We start from the raw sequence: 14247 nt of genomic DNA, 5'->3' as shown, positions 1-14247 counted from the left end.
GGGAAATCATGCTTAAACAAGGGCGGCACGGTGGTTAACACTGCTGCCTCAGAGCACCAGGGACCCGGGTTCGATTCTGGCCCTGGGTGACTCTGTGGAGTTTGCATGTTCTCCCTGTGTCTGTGTGGGTTTCCTCCGGGTGCTCCGATTTTCTCTCACAGTCCAAAGATGTGCAGGCTAGGTGGATTGGCCATGCTAAATTGCCCCTTAGTGTTTCAAAATGTGTAGGTTAGGGGGATAAATGCATGGGGTTACAGGGATTGGATGGGCCTGGGTGGGATGTCCTGTTGGAGAGTTTGTGCAGACTCGATGGGCTCAATGGCCTCACAACAGGAAGAAGCTGAATAGAAAATCGGAATACATTAGGGAGATACAACTCATAGGCAACAGATCTGAAATAAACTGACATTTTTTACCTTGTTCACCATGCAATACCAGTGTAGCCCTCAAGATGGCAGATTTGGCCCTCAAATCAATCGCAACTTTGGCTTTCTGGTCTGGCTGCTTTGTGGCTGTTTGTTGAGTTCATAGAATCATAGAATTCTGCAATGCAGATGGAGGCCATTCGGTCCATTGAGTCTATACCGACCACGATCCCACCCACTATACTGACCACTATTCCCATAACCCCACGCATTTACCCTGCTAATCCCCCTGACACTAGAATCAATTTAGCATGGCCAATCAACCTAACCCGCACATCTTTGGACTGTGGGAGGAAACCGGAGCACCCGGAGGAAACCCATGCAGACACAGGGAGAATGTGCAAACTCCACACAGACAGTGACCCGAGGCTGGAATTGAACCCGGGACCCTGGCGCTGTGAGGCTGCAGTGCTAACCACTGTGCCACCGTTGTTGCAAGGGAATCTTTATCACACCAATGTATAATAGTTGGGTTCTGGGAGCAAGAGAGATCAGCCGGGTTCATTCAGCATGAAAGAAAAATGGATGTCTCGGGGTGTGGGCGTCGTTGGCAAGGTTGGCCTTTGCTGCCTACTCTTTGTCTCCCTGAAGCCCGCTTGAGGCCAACGGAGAATTCCGTTCTGCAACCCTTACCCGCCCCGGAATTGGGGCGGGCGTGTGGCAAAATTCCAGCTATTATTTTTCTGATTCCGCTCCAATTCAGACACGAAGACACGGGGAGAACGTGCAAACTCCCACACAGACAGTGACCCAAGCCGGGAATCGAACCCGGGTCCCTGGCACTGTGAGGCAGCAATGCTAACCGCTGTGCCACCATGCCGCCCTTGTTTTCTTCGGAACAGAGGAGGCTGAGAGGAGATTTCATCGGGATGCATACCATTATGAGGGTGGGCAGGATCCAGTTCCCTTAGTCAATAATCAGGAGATATAAATCTAAAGTAGATGGATAAGTGGGAAGAAAGTCTTTTCTCCAAGAGAGTGATGGGTGGGGGGAGGAGAGTTGGGAACAAGCTGCCTGAAAGGATACTAATGGCAGAAGCCCTCATTCTATTAAAAACATATTTGGGTATGCATTTGGAATTGCCATAAACCAAAGGGCTATGAAATAAGGGCAGGAATGTAGGGTTAGGTTGGATTGCCCTTTTCCAGCTGCTAGAAGCACAATGGGCTGAATGGCTTCCTCCATGTTTCTCAGTCAGGCCCTAGTAGCTGTGCTGCTGGGATGCTTCTGTCTATAAGATATAAAACAGATTGCCAGTGTGCCTTCAGCTGGGCTGAAAACAAGTCAATCTTTTCAGGCATCAGCCTTTGAGAACATGAGGTGAATGACTGGATGTATTAACAAACCACATTATCTCAAACTGATAGGGTTTGTGAGAAACATGATGCTTGTTCCAGCCACCATCTGCTTCCACCTGCTGGGTTCTCAGACAGTTTGTTTGTTCATTCATAGAATAGAATCCCTACACTGCAGAAGGAGGCCATTTGCCCCATCGAGTCTGCACCGACAATGATCCCACTCAGGCCCTATCCCCGTAACCCCACATATTTACTCTGTTATTCCCTCTGACACTAGGGGCAATTTGACATGGCCTATCAACCTAAATCGCAAATCTTTGGACTGTGGGGAGAAACCGGAGCACCCGGAGGAAACCCACGCAGACACGGGGAGAATGCGCGAACTCCAGATAGACAGTGACCCGAGGCCGGAATTGAACCCGGGTCCCTGGCGCTGTGAGGCAGCAGTGCTAACCCCTGTGCCACCGTGCCATGTTGTGTGGATTTAACCCCTTGCGTATGGAACCTAATGTTGTAGCAACATCTCCATCTCAATTAAACCAAAATGCTAGAAGGCAAATTTGTCCAAAGCGTCAGTTACCTCACAGTTAAGAGACTGAGCTCAGTATTTGCTCCCTCGTTATAGAATGAGTTCACTACAGAAGGAGGCCATTTGGCCTCTGTTAGCCCTCTGAAGGAGCAATTCATTTATTGCCCATAGAAAGGGCATTAAATCCATGGCCAGTGTTCAGTGCGTGGCATTGAGTATAAAAATTGGCAGGTCATGCTGCAGCTGTACAGAACCTTAGTTAGGCCTCATTTAGAATATTGTTTACAATTCTGGTCGCCACATTACCAGAAGGATGTGGATGCTTTGGAGAGGGTACAGAAGAGGTTTACCAGGATGTTGCCTGGTCTGGAGGGTATTCACTATGAGGAGAGATTGGAGAAACCTGGTTTGTTCTCACTGGAACAACAGAGGTTGAGGGGTGACCTGATACAGGTTTACAAGATTATGAGTGACATGAGTGAACAGAGTGGACAGTCAGATGCTCTTTCCTAGGGCAGAAAATCAAGTACTAGGGGACATAGGTTTAAGGTGCGTGGGGAAAAGTTTAGAGGAGATGTGTGAGGCAAGTTTTTTACACAGAGGTGAATGTCTGGAACGCGCTGCCCGGGGAGGTGGTGGGAGAAGCGGCATTTAAGGGGCAACTAGATGAGTACATGAATAGGATGGGAATGGAAGGATACAGACTCCGTAAGTTCATATGGTTTCAATTTAGGCAGGCATCATGGTTGGTGCAGGCTTGGAGGGTCGAAGGGCCTGTTCCTGTGCTGTACTTTTCTTTGTTCTTGTCTTTGAATTCAATGATGATTCCTGGGATGAGAAACTGCAGTTCTGAAGAGACACAGCAGCTAGTAGAACTAATTCCATTGGAGCGGGGAATTGGCCATGAGGGGACTTTATTGAAATTTTAAAATTATGAATAATGTTGGTTGTATGAAATGGGGGAAAGTGGCTTCCACTGTTGGGGAGTCTGTGACAGAACATCACTTTAGGAGTGCCACTGGGAGACTGGGTAGAGACAGAGTTAGAACTAGAGGTTAGTGGAGAGTCAAGAACCCTCTGGAAATCTTTCTCCCCAGAGAGTTGGGTCCGACTCATTAAACATTCTTCCTGGGTTAATAACTGGGATTGAGGTCGGCTGGAACCTTCACTCTGCAAATACTCCTCGCTGGGTTGCAGGTTCGTTGGAGGAAGGTCTCAGGAGTGGCCGACAAGAGGCTATTTTAAAACCACTCGCTGTAATTTATTCCTCAATCATTTGTCATTTGCAGCCATCTGATTAGATAATTATCAGGGAACAGCTGTGAAACAATTGCTGTGAGGCATCTTAACATCGGTGCTGAATTCAGCTGGATAGAGAGGAAGAAACTTCACAACAGAACAAACCATCTGAGGGATGGAGTGTGTCTGCTGGGGCTGAATCAGTCATCAGTGCCTGTTATTTGCAGCACAGAACTGCACCATTCTGGTGTCCATGCTTGTGTTTGCAGCTCCCGAGATTTCTCACACCACTCCTTCATCTCACCTTCTCCCGCACGTTCCTCCATTCCACTCAATTAGGGCTGATCCTTAACTTCATTCATCAGCATTTCCTGATATTCTCTCCCCCCCCTCATATGATTGTCTAGCTTTCCCTTAACTACTTCTGTACTCTATTATATCACAACAATAGGGGAGGGAAGGAGATGGCCTAGTGGTATTATCGCTAGACTATTAATCCAGAAACTCAGCTCATGTTCTGGGGACCTGGGTTCGAATCCCGCCATGGCAGATGGAGGAATTTGAATTCAAATAAAATGTATCTGGAATTAAGAATCTACTGATGACCATGAAACCATTGTTGATTATTGGAAAAACCCATCTGGTTCACTAATGTCCTTTAGGGAAGGAAATCTGCCATCCTTATCCAGTCTGGCCTACATGTGATTCAAGAGCTACAGCAATGTGGTTGACTCTCAATTGCTCTTCCAATGCAACTAGGGATGGGCAATAAATGCTGGCCAGCCACGAATGAATAAACAAAAACACTCCATCTAATTCCACATGCTCACAACTCTCTTTGATAAAGTTGTTTCTGATGAATTCCCTTTTGGACTTCCTATATCCATGTCTGGTCTCCAATACAAATGGAAACTTTTCCTCTACATCAACCCTATCAAACCCCTGCATAATCTTGGAGACCTCCATCTGGCCTCAGCTTTCTGGTTTGTAAGGAAAAGAGCTTTAGCCTGGTCAATATTTTTTGATAGTTATAACTGTTAAATGGGTCCAAGTATAAAAATAGACACACATCCTTTTTATTTCATTGTAGGCTTATTCACAGAATGCACCATTACATATCTCTGTCTCCTACTTACTAACATCAGTGTCCCAGCAGTCCCTTTTTATACATACTCAAGATACTCAATGCCCTCCACCTGTTAATCCTTAACAGTATAATTAACAAAACATTAACAATAATGTCTTAGTTCTGATATCTTCCTTGTAAATCTTCTTTTTTGCACCTTCTCCAGAACCTGTACATCCGTTTCATAATCTGGAAACCAGAAGTCCACTCAGTAATTTTACATTAATCAGCCAATTGGAGATTTTTTTCATTTTACAAAATAGACGGGAGTGAATGACATGAGGCGGAATTCTCCAGTCTCGCTGCTGCTGCTAGTGAGAGTGGGGAATGTGGCGCTCAGGCAAATCTCCGTTCACAGCAGAGGGACTGGAGAATCCCAGCCACGAGCGAGATTGGAGAATTCTGGCCCGTGATCCCACCCTGTCTTTTCCAGACTGCAACCTTCCCGCATTGACGGTCGGAACTGGCTGCACTCAAAGAGCTGATAGAATCTTCACTCTCTGTTGCACTCCCTCTTGCTTTGGACTCGATACTCAGCGTTGGAATTAAATCCGACAATTACTTGAGTCTGTGTCATATGAAAATGAAAATGACTTTGTGGAAGGCTACAAGATGTTAACACTCCCTGATTTTCACTCTGGGAATATTATCCTGCTTGTCTGACAGACAGTGAGTTTCCACACTCCCTTGTCACTTAACTTATTTACTGTGATGATGGACGTGTGTTGGTATTAAGGGTTACAGAAGCAAGGCAAGTGAATGGAGCAAAGAAATGGATCATCCCTGATCTAATTTACTGGCTGCACAGGCTTGAGGAGGTTGAATGGCCTGGTCTTTTACCTGTGTAGCAGCTTCAAGCTGTCAATGACTCTCCCCCCGTTGCTATTCTCCTGTAAGAGTAGAAGAGTACGCATTAGTAACATCTGGGCTTGGATCAGAGGAAGTGAGGGGGAGCAGGGACAGACAGGAGGGCAGAGGATGGAAGGTGATTGGAGGAGGAGGGGAAACATTGGAAGGAGGAGGAGATGGCGGATATCAGATGCAGCAATGGGAAAGATCTAGTTAATCCAATCCTCCTCCCCCTGAACCCCATCATCCTCCCCTAACAGCTCTTTGAGCGCAGCCAGTTCCGACCGTTAATACGGGAAGGTTGTAGTCTGGAAAAGAAAAGGTGGGATCATGAGCCAGAATTCCCCATCCTGGTGTGTGAATTCAGGCACAGTCCTCACTGAGGCCTGATTTTCACAGTGGAGATGGGGTTGGAGGAGTGGTGTCCAATGGACTGAACAGTCTCCAGCCTGTTCAACGGGGTAGCCGCCAGCCAATTGGTGCCCCATTTCCAGTTATTAATACCAATTTGGCCCCTTGCTTCCCTGCCACTTTCCGACCAGCCTCTAGCTGATTGGTGGAGTTTGTCGGTGAGTCAGTCGCAGTTGAATGTAACAGGTTTTGGAACAATGGCGGGCTCAGAAATCGAAATAAAACTGCATCGTTCAGCTTGTGAGATGGGCTAAGATGCCTAGTGTGTCCTCTTTGACAGAATAGTTGATATACAAAATTCAACACATCACACCACATGCGACACTCAGTTGCCATCTCATCCATCACCTTAAACATTCACTCCATCCACCGCGGCAGCAGCATGTGTCATCTCCAAACTGCAATTCACCAAACTCACCAAGGCTCCAAGACAGCACTTTCCAAATCTGTTTTACTATTTTATTTATTTATTTATTAGTCACAAGTAAGGCTTAGATTAACACTGCAATGAAGTTACTGTGAAATTCCCCGAGCCGCTACATTCCAGTGTCAGTCCAGGTCAATGTACCTAACCAGCATGTCTTTCGGACTGTGGGAGGAAACCGGAGCACCCGGAGGAAACCCACGCAGACATGGGGAGAACGTTCAGATTCCACACAGACAGTGACCCAAGCCGGGAATTGAACACGGGTCCCTGGCGCTGTGAGGCAGCAGTGCTAACCACTGTGCCACCGTGCCGTCGATCTGAACAATGAATGCTCCTCTCAGGCCTTTCAGGCGTCATGGCTCCAGCCAAATCCAGGCTACACATCTCTGTTATGGTCATCAATCGAAACTGGACCTCAGATGGGTCTGTTTGCTACTGCACTGTCAGTGAACTCTCCATTCACTCAGAGACTCATTTCATGCCAATTGATCTCCGAGATTCTTTGTGTAATGAAGTGTGAAATAAGTGTCAATGGGAAATTGAATGATATATTCCAGCGCACAGTGACCTAATGGATAAATAGTCACTGGGTCACGCAATCCCACTACAAAACTGTTGGAGTGTGGAAATAAAGTCACAGCTGACAACATTCAAACATGTGCTTTATAAATATTTAATTCTTTGATTAAATTTGTCTGGGATGATTGAGCAATTAGGGTGCAGTGAGAAACGTTGCTTCCTGCAATTTCCCCAGTGCATCTTTTCAGTGATGGTAAGATCCTAATGTTCTGTCATGAAGTGTTAAACTCAGATGTGTGACCATCAGAGTTCTTTGCAGGTTTATCATTGTGTTTGAAATTGTGAATGTAATTACTGATGGTAAATTAACAAGTACAGCATGTACCCCCCAGAGTGATGGGTAAACTTGTTCTCTACGTAAACGTTGATCTGAGTTTGATAACTTTTTCAACATCGAATACGTCTTCAGGCTGGTAACAAGGAAAGAAAAATTCATTAAATGCTACATTCCATCCGCTTTTTATGCTTCAGAAACATGGACAATAAATAAGGATCTGTGGAAGGAAATCGATGCGTATGAAATGTGGATGCAAAGACGTATGCTTAAACTTCTATACACAGACCAGAAGACAGATTAAGAAGTTCTTGAATTTGTAAGAGCAGAAAGAACTAATATTGACCTTCAGAAAAAAAATTGACAGTTTTTTGGCCATTTGATCAGAGCTAAAAGGCTCCAGGCATCTCTTCTAGAGGTTAAAGTGGAGGTAGCAGACAGAGGGATGAACTTAGGCATAGTTGGATGGTGGATGTCACAGAGTGATTGGAAACGAGCTACAGTGGATGTGTCAGACAGATGAGTGTGACCTACTGTGTCAGCAGATCTCCCGGTAGGATTAGAATCATAGAATCATAGAATCCCTACAGTACAGAAGGAGGCCATTCGGCCCATCGAGCCTGCACCAACAACAATCCCAGCCAGGCCCTATCCACGTAACCCCACGTATTTACCCTGCTAATCCCTCTGACGCTAAGGGGCAATTTAGCATGGCCAATCCACCTAACTTGCACATCCTTTGGAGTGTGGGAGGAAACCGGAGTACCCAGAGGAAACCCACGCAGTCACAGGGAGAACGTGTAGACTCCACACAGACAGTAACCCAAGGCCAGAGTTGAACCCGGGTTGCTGGCACTGTGAGGCAGTAGTACGAAACATTGTGCCACCATGTCACCCTACAAGCAGCAGCAGGAACTCACTCCATACCCTGGTGATGTAGAAACAAGAACGTAGAAACATAGAAACAAGAAGCAGGAGTTGGCCAATCGGCCCTTCGAGTCTGCCATTCATTGTGATCATGGCTGATCATCGAACTCAATATCCTGATCCCCCCCTTCCCCCATATCCCTTGATCCCTTTAGCCCCAAGAGTTATATCCAATTTCTTCTTGAAATCAGACAACGTATTTTCCTCAACTACATTCTGTGGTCGTGAATTCCACACATTCACTGTCCTCTGGGTGGAGAAATTTCTCCTCACCTCACTTCTAAAAGGTTTACCCCTTATCCTCAAACTATGACCCCCCTAGTTCTGGACTCCCCCAACATTGGGAACATTCTTTCTGAATCTAACCTATCTAACCCTATTAGAATTTTATAAGTTTCTATGAGATCCCCTCTCACTCTTCTAAACTCCAGTGAATATAATCCTAACCGACTTAGTCTCTCTTCATGTGACAGACCTGCCATCCCAGGAATCAGCCTGGTAAATGAATAAAAATAACAACATAACGAATCAGAGATTGAAAACCTTTTGTTTACAATCTACCATAAACTGTTCTTGAGGGAGAATCCAAATATTCACAACAAAGAAATTTTGTTGAACCAGGGCAGGACTTATTCAGTTAATGGTAGGTCGTTGGGGAGAGTTACAGAACAAAGAGATCTAGGGGTACATGTTCATAGCTCCTTGAATGTGGAGTCACAGCTGGACAGAGTGGTGAAGAGGGCATTCGGCATGCTTGGTTTCATCGGTCAGAACTCAGGAGTTCAGGAGTTGGGACGTCTTGTTGAAGTTGTACAAGACATTGGTAAGGCCACACTTGGAATACTGTGTGCAGTTCTGGTCACCCTATTATGGAAAGGATATTATTAAACTGGAAAGAGTGCAGAAAAGATTTACTAGGATGCTACTGGGACTTGATAGATTGAGTTATAAGGAGAGGCTGGATAGACTAGGACTTTTTTCTCTGGAACGTAGGGGGCTGAGGGGTGACCTTATAGAGGTCTATAAAATAATGAGGGGCATAGATGAGGTAGATAGTCAATATCTTTTCCCAAAGATAGGGGAGTCTAAAACTAGAGGGCATAGGTTTAAGGTGAGAGGGGAGAGATACAAAAGCGTCTGGAGGGGCAATTTTTTCACACAGAGGGTGGTGAGTGTCTGGAACAAGCTGCCAGAGGTAATAGTAGAGGCGGGTACAATTTTGTCTTTTAAAAAGCATTTAGATAGTTATTTGGATAAGATGGGTATAGAGGGATATGGGCTAAATGCGGGCAATTGGGATTAGCTTAGGGGTTTAAAAAAAAAGGCGGCATGGAGAAGTTGGGCCGAAGGGACTGTTTCCAAGCTCTAAACCTCTATGACTCTAAGAGAATTAGCTAATTGCCAGAAAGCATGGAATTTGAAGATATGTTAATAGCAGAATATTTGATATTCTAAGGGAGCAATTTTGGTTTCGATTCGGTCGAATATAAAAAAAACACTTTGGCTGGAATATTCCAAGAGGTTTGATCATATCACCTTCCACCTCCGACAGTCCGATTCCCCCCCACCCCCATCATCTGGCCATTGGTCATCCAATAAATCTGCTCTCTGGTGCCCCATCTCCATGCCAATTGGGAAGTAAACAGTCTGTTTCCTGATTGGACAATTCTTCCTGTTGTCCGAGTGATCAAAATTGTGTGCGGCATTTGGAGTTCAATGTTGGGGGGAGGGAGATGTGAGCTTGTCCACGTTAGGACCCATGTATGATAGATCAGAATGTTTCCTAAATGGCGAGAGACCAAAAACTGTGGAGGAACAAAGAGATGTGAGGATACAGATAAGCAATTCGGTGGACAGGCACAACAAGGAGACAAAAGCTTCAGTGGATAGTTGGCCTTTTTTTCAAGGGGCTGGAATATACACTCAAAGGGCCGGATGGCCTACTTCTGCTCTTATGTCTTATGGTGTTATAGTCACACAGGGCGAAATGATGCTTCCGGTGTCTTAAGTTTCTGGTCAGACCCCAGCTGAACTACCTTCAGTTCTAGGCACTGCACCTCAGGAAGGAAGCATTGGCCTTAGAGAAAGGTGCAACACAAAATTTACCAGAATGGTACCGAGGCTAACAGGGTTACATTTTGAGGGTTGTTCGCACAGACGGTGCTTGAATCCCCTTGAGTACAGATGATTAAAGGTGCTTGAGATATTTAACTGCGCTGTTTGAGATGAGTGAAGGATTCGAGAGAGTTGTTGAGTCAGGAACCAGGGGAAACCAATTTGAGATGAATGGGTGAAGAAGCAAAGGTGAAATGAGGAAAATCTTCTTTACTGAGCGAGTGGTTCGGTTCTGGAATGTGCAACCGGAAGATGTGCTGGAGGCAGACTCAATCATGGCTTTCAAAAGGAATTGGATAATTATCCAAAGAGAAAGAAATTGCAGGATTACGGGGAAGAGGTTTACCTCAGAGAGTCGACACAAGCATTTTGGGCTCAAAGGCCTCCAGCTGTACTGTAACCATCCTATCATTACATGATAGAGACAAACTACCTCCTGTAGTAGGACAGTCTGGAACAGGAGGAAGGGGGTGGCATTGTGGCACAGTGGTTAGCACTGCTGCCTCACAGTGCCAGGGTTCAATTCCGGTCTTGGGTCACTGTCTGTGTGGAGTTTGCACATTCTCTCCATGTCTGTGTGGGTTCCCTCCAGGTGCTCCGGTTTCCTCCCACAGTCCAAAGATATGCTGGATTAGGTGGATTGGCCTTGCTAAATTGCCCCTTAGTGTCCAAAAATGTGCAGATTAGGTGGATTAGCCATGCGTAATTGCCCCTTAGTGTCCAAAGATGTGTGAATTAGGTGTGGTATGGGGATAGGGCAGGGGAGTGGATCTGGATAAGGTGAAGATTCAATGGGCTGAATGGCCTCCTTCTGTACTATAAAACCATAAGAGAGAGGCGCAGAATTTAATCAGGGCTGATAAGTTTCTCAAACCCATTCTCCCACTTTTTCCCTGTAACCCTTCATCCCTTTACCAGTCTGTAGGGATTCTATGGTTCGAAGGAGGGCATAACCTTTAAATTAGAGTGAAACTATTCAGGGGTGATGTCAGAAAGCACTCCTTCACAGAGAGGGTAGTGGTAAACTTCTCTCCCCCCCCCCCCCCCCCCCCCGCCCTCCTCCCTTCCTGGTTAAAAGACAGATCAGCCATGATCTAATTGAATGACACACTGCTTCTGAGGGGCTGAATGGCCTCCTCCTGTTCCTCTGCTGCACTGTGTGGAGTAGGCTGCTACGTTGGCAAGGGTAACATCTTATTGTCCCATCCATTTCAAGTTACCGATGAAAGTAAACATTGAGCACAGCTGAGGTTTTGCAGAATATCTAACAGCTGACAAGAGCACCCGAGTAGAAAATAAGGGAACAGTCGATCATCTGGTAAATATGTGGGTGATAATGATGAATAAATAATCAGTATTAAGAAGTCAGCAGCTGTGAGTGGGCTGTGATTTCTGTTACCCAGGCCCAGCAGACCAGAGCTGCAGAAACCTCCTACCAGTTTAGTCAGGGACGCCATCTCTAATTTTCCTTTGAATGCTGCTCCCACCTTCCCCATGCCAGCTGTCCAACCGACCATTCTTCTCACATGTCCCACACTCCCGAAGAGTTACCTCCTTCTCCATTCCCCAGGGGGAGGTATACTCACCGACTGTCCTAATGACAAGACATTCCGCCATTGGCTGACTTGCCAAGAATGGACATGGGGAGATGGTGGTGTAGTGGGATTATCACTGGAATATTAATCCAGAGAGCCAGGGTAATGCTTGGGGGACCTGGATTTGAATCTCACCATGTCAGATGGTGAAATTTGAATCCAATACAAATCTAGAATTAAAAGTCTAATGATTACCATGGAACCATTGTTATAAAATCTGTCATCCTTACCTGGTCTGGCCTACACGTAACTCCATAACGGCTGTGTGTGTCTTTCTCTCTTCTTTGCCCTCTTCTTCTCCCTTTCTCTGTATCTCGGCTTTTAAAATCAGACTACCCAAGATTCTGTAAGTCTACCCAGGGACCAAGTCAGCTGCTCTTTTGTTTTCAAGTGTTAATCTTGGTACGTGGATCTTCATCCAGACTTGATCCGGGCCCCCTGTACCCATGGTAATCGCAGGTCACATCACTTCGAAGAACTAGTAGGAGATCGCATGCTCCCTTTAAACCTTGAATTAAATGGGACAGTTTAAAACATAACCATATGATAAAACCTTGCATTCTTAACACAATCCTCCTCCTTTTCCCTCCAGTCAGTCTGCCACTTGTAATGCACAGTATCCCTTTTTTGTCAGTTTTAGGGGTGAATTCCCATTCCGCCCATCATGGGAATCGTAGCGGGAGAGGGACGGACCATGGAAAGATTCGTGGACCTCGGGCGAGACTTTCCGGAATCGGGGTGAGCATGGCCGGAAACTCCCAGCCATAGATCCTTCATGATAATCCTGATTGATTTATTACTGTGGGATAGCAGACGCTAAGGGCTGAATCTTCAGGACTCTGAAGATTCTTGGGCTTTTTGGCACCATTTTCACGTCTCACTCTCATTTGCTTCAGCAGCGGGAGTGCAGGTGCTATTTGATGGGACTTGGTGAATTAAGGATCTGCCTCTGTGATTGCCATCCAATTAGAGATGGTGGGCTGGCCAGAGGTGGTTGGAAGGCCAATCAGGACCCGAGATGTGAGGGAGAGCCAGGCAGCCTACACTGCGTCACAGTGGAAGTGCAGCTCGCTGCCTGAGACACAAGAGAGAGCAATGCAAGGAAGAGAGATGAGCTGAAGGATCACGAGGCTTGGCTCCGATCACTCTGGGTGGTAGCAGGCTAGAACAGCAACCCGGTGCCTGGGGATGATCACTACCTTTCTGTTTTCAGCACGTAAGGTGAGGTTGCACTGTAGGCAGCTGGGAACTCTTGCAGACTTCAGGGAGCCTGCCTGAATCTTCCTTTTTCCGGCTTCCCCACCTCCAAACCTACCATAGAAACCATAGAATCTCTCCTGTGCAGAAGGAGGACATTCGGCCCATCAAGTCAACACTGACAACAATCCCACCCAGGCCCTATCCCCGTCACCCCACATAATTATCCCACTAATCCCCCTAACCTATGCATCCTGGGACACTAAGGGGCAATTTAGCATGGCCAATCAACCTAACCCGCATATTTTTGAACTGTGGGAGGAAACTGGAGCACCCGGAGGAAACCCATGCAGACACGGGGAGAACATGATTTTTATAAATGACTTGGAGGAGGGGGCTGAAGGGTGGATCAGTAAATTTGCTGATGACAGATTGCTGGAATAGTGGATGAGGTGGAGGGCTGTTGTAAGCTGCAAAGAGACATTGATATGATGCAGAGCTGGGCCGAAAAATGGCAGATGGAATTTAACCCTGATAAGTGCGAGGTGATTCATTTTGGTAGGACAAATTTGAATGCGGATTACAGGGTCAAAGGTAGGGTTCTGAGGAATGTGGAGGAACAGAGAGATCTTTGGGTTCATATCCACAGGTCTCTGAAGGTTGCCACTCAAGTGGATAGAGCCATGGAGAAGGCCTATAGTGTGTTAGTGTTTATTAACAGGGGTTTGAGTTTAAGAGCCGTGGGGTTATGCTGCAACTGTACAGGACCTTGGTGAGACCACATTTGGAATATTGTCTGCAGTTCTGGTCACCTCACTATAAGAAGGATGTGGAAGCACTGGAAAGAGTGCAGAGGAGATTTACCAGGATGCTGCCTGGTTTGGAGGGGAGGTCTTATGAGGAAAGGTTGAGGGAGCTAGGGCTTTTCTCTTTAGAGCGGAGGAGGTTGAGAAGCGACTTAATAGAGGTTTATAAGATGATGAGGGGGATAGAGTGGACGTTCAGAGACTATTTCCTCGGGTGGATGTAGCTGTTACTAGGGGGCATAACTATAAGGTTCATGGTGGGAGATATAGGAGGGATGTCCGAGGTAGATTCTTTACTCAGAGAGTGGTTGGGGTGTGGAATGGACTGCCTGCTGTGATAGTGGAGTCGGACACTTTAGGAACTTTCAAGCGGTTATTGGATAGGCACATAGAACACACTAGAATGATAGGGAGTGGGATAGCTGATCTTGGTTTCAGACAAAGCTCGG

The sequence above is a fragment of the Mustelus asterias genome, chromosome 16 (genome assembly GCF_964213995.1).
Source record: "Mustelus asterias chromosome 16, sMusAst1.hap1.1, whole genome shotgun sequence".
NCBI lineage: Eukaryota > Metazoa > Chordata > Chondrichthyes > Carcharhiniformes > Triakidae > Mustelus > Mustelus asterias.
Note: the sequence above shows the minus strand (reverse complement) of the source record.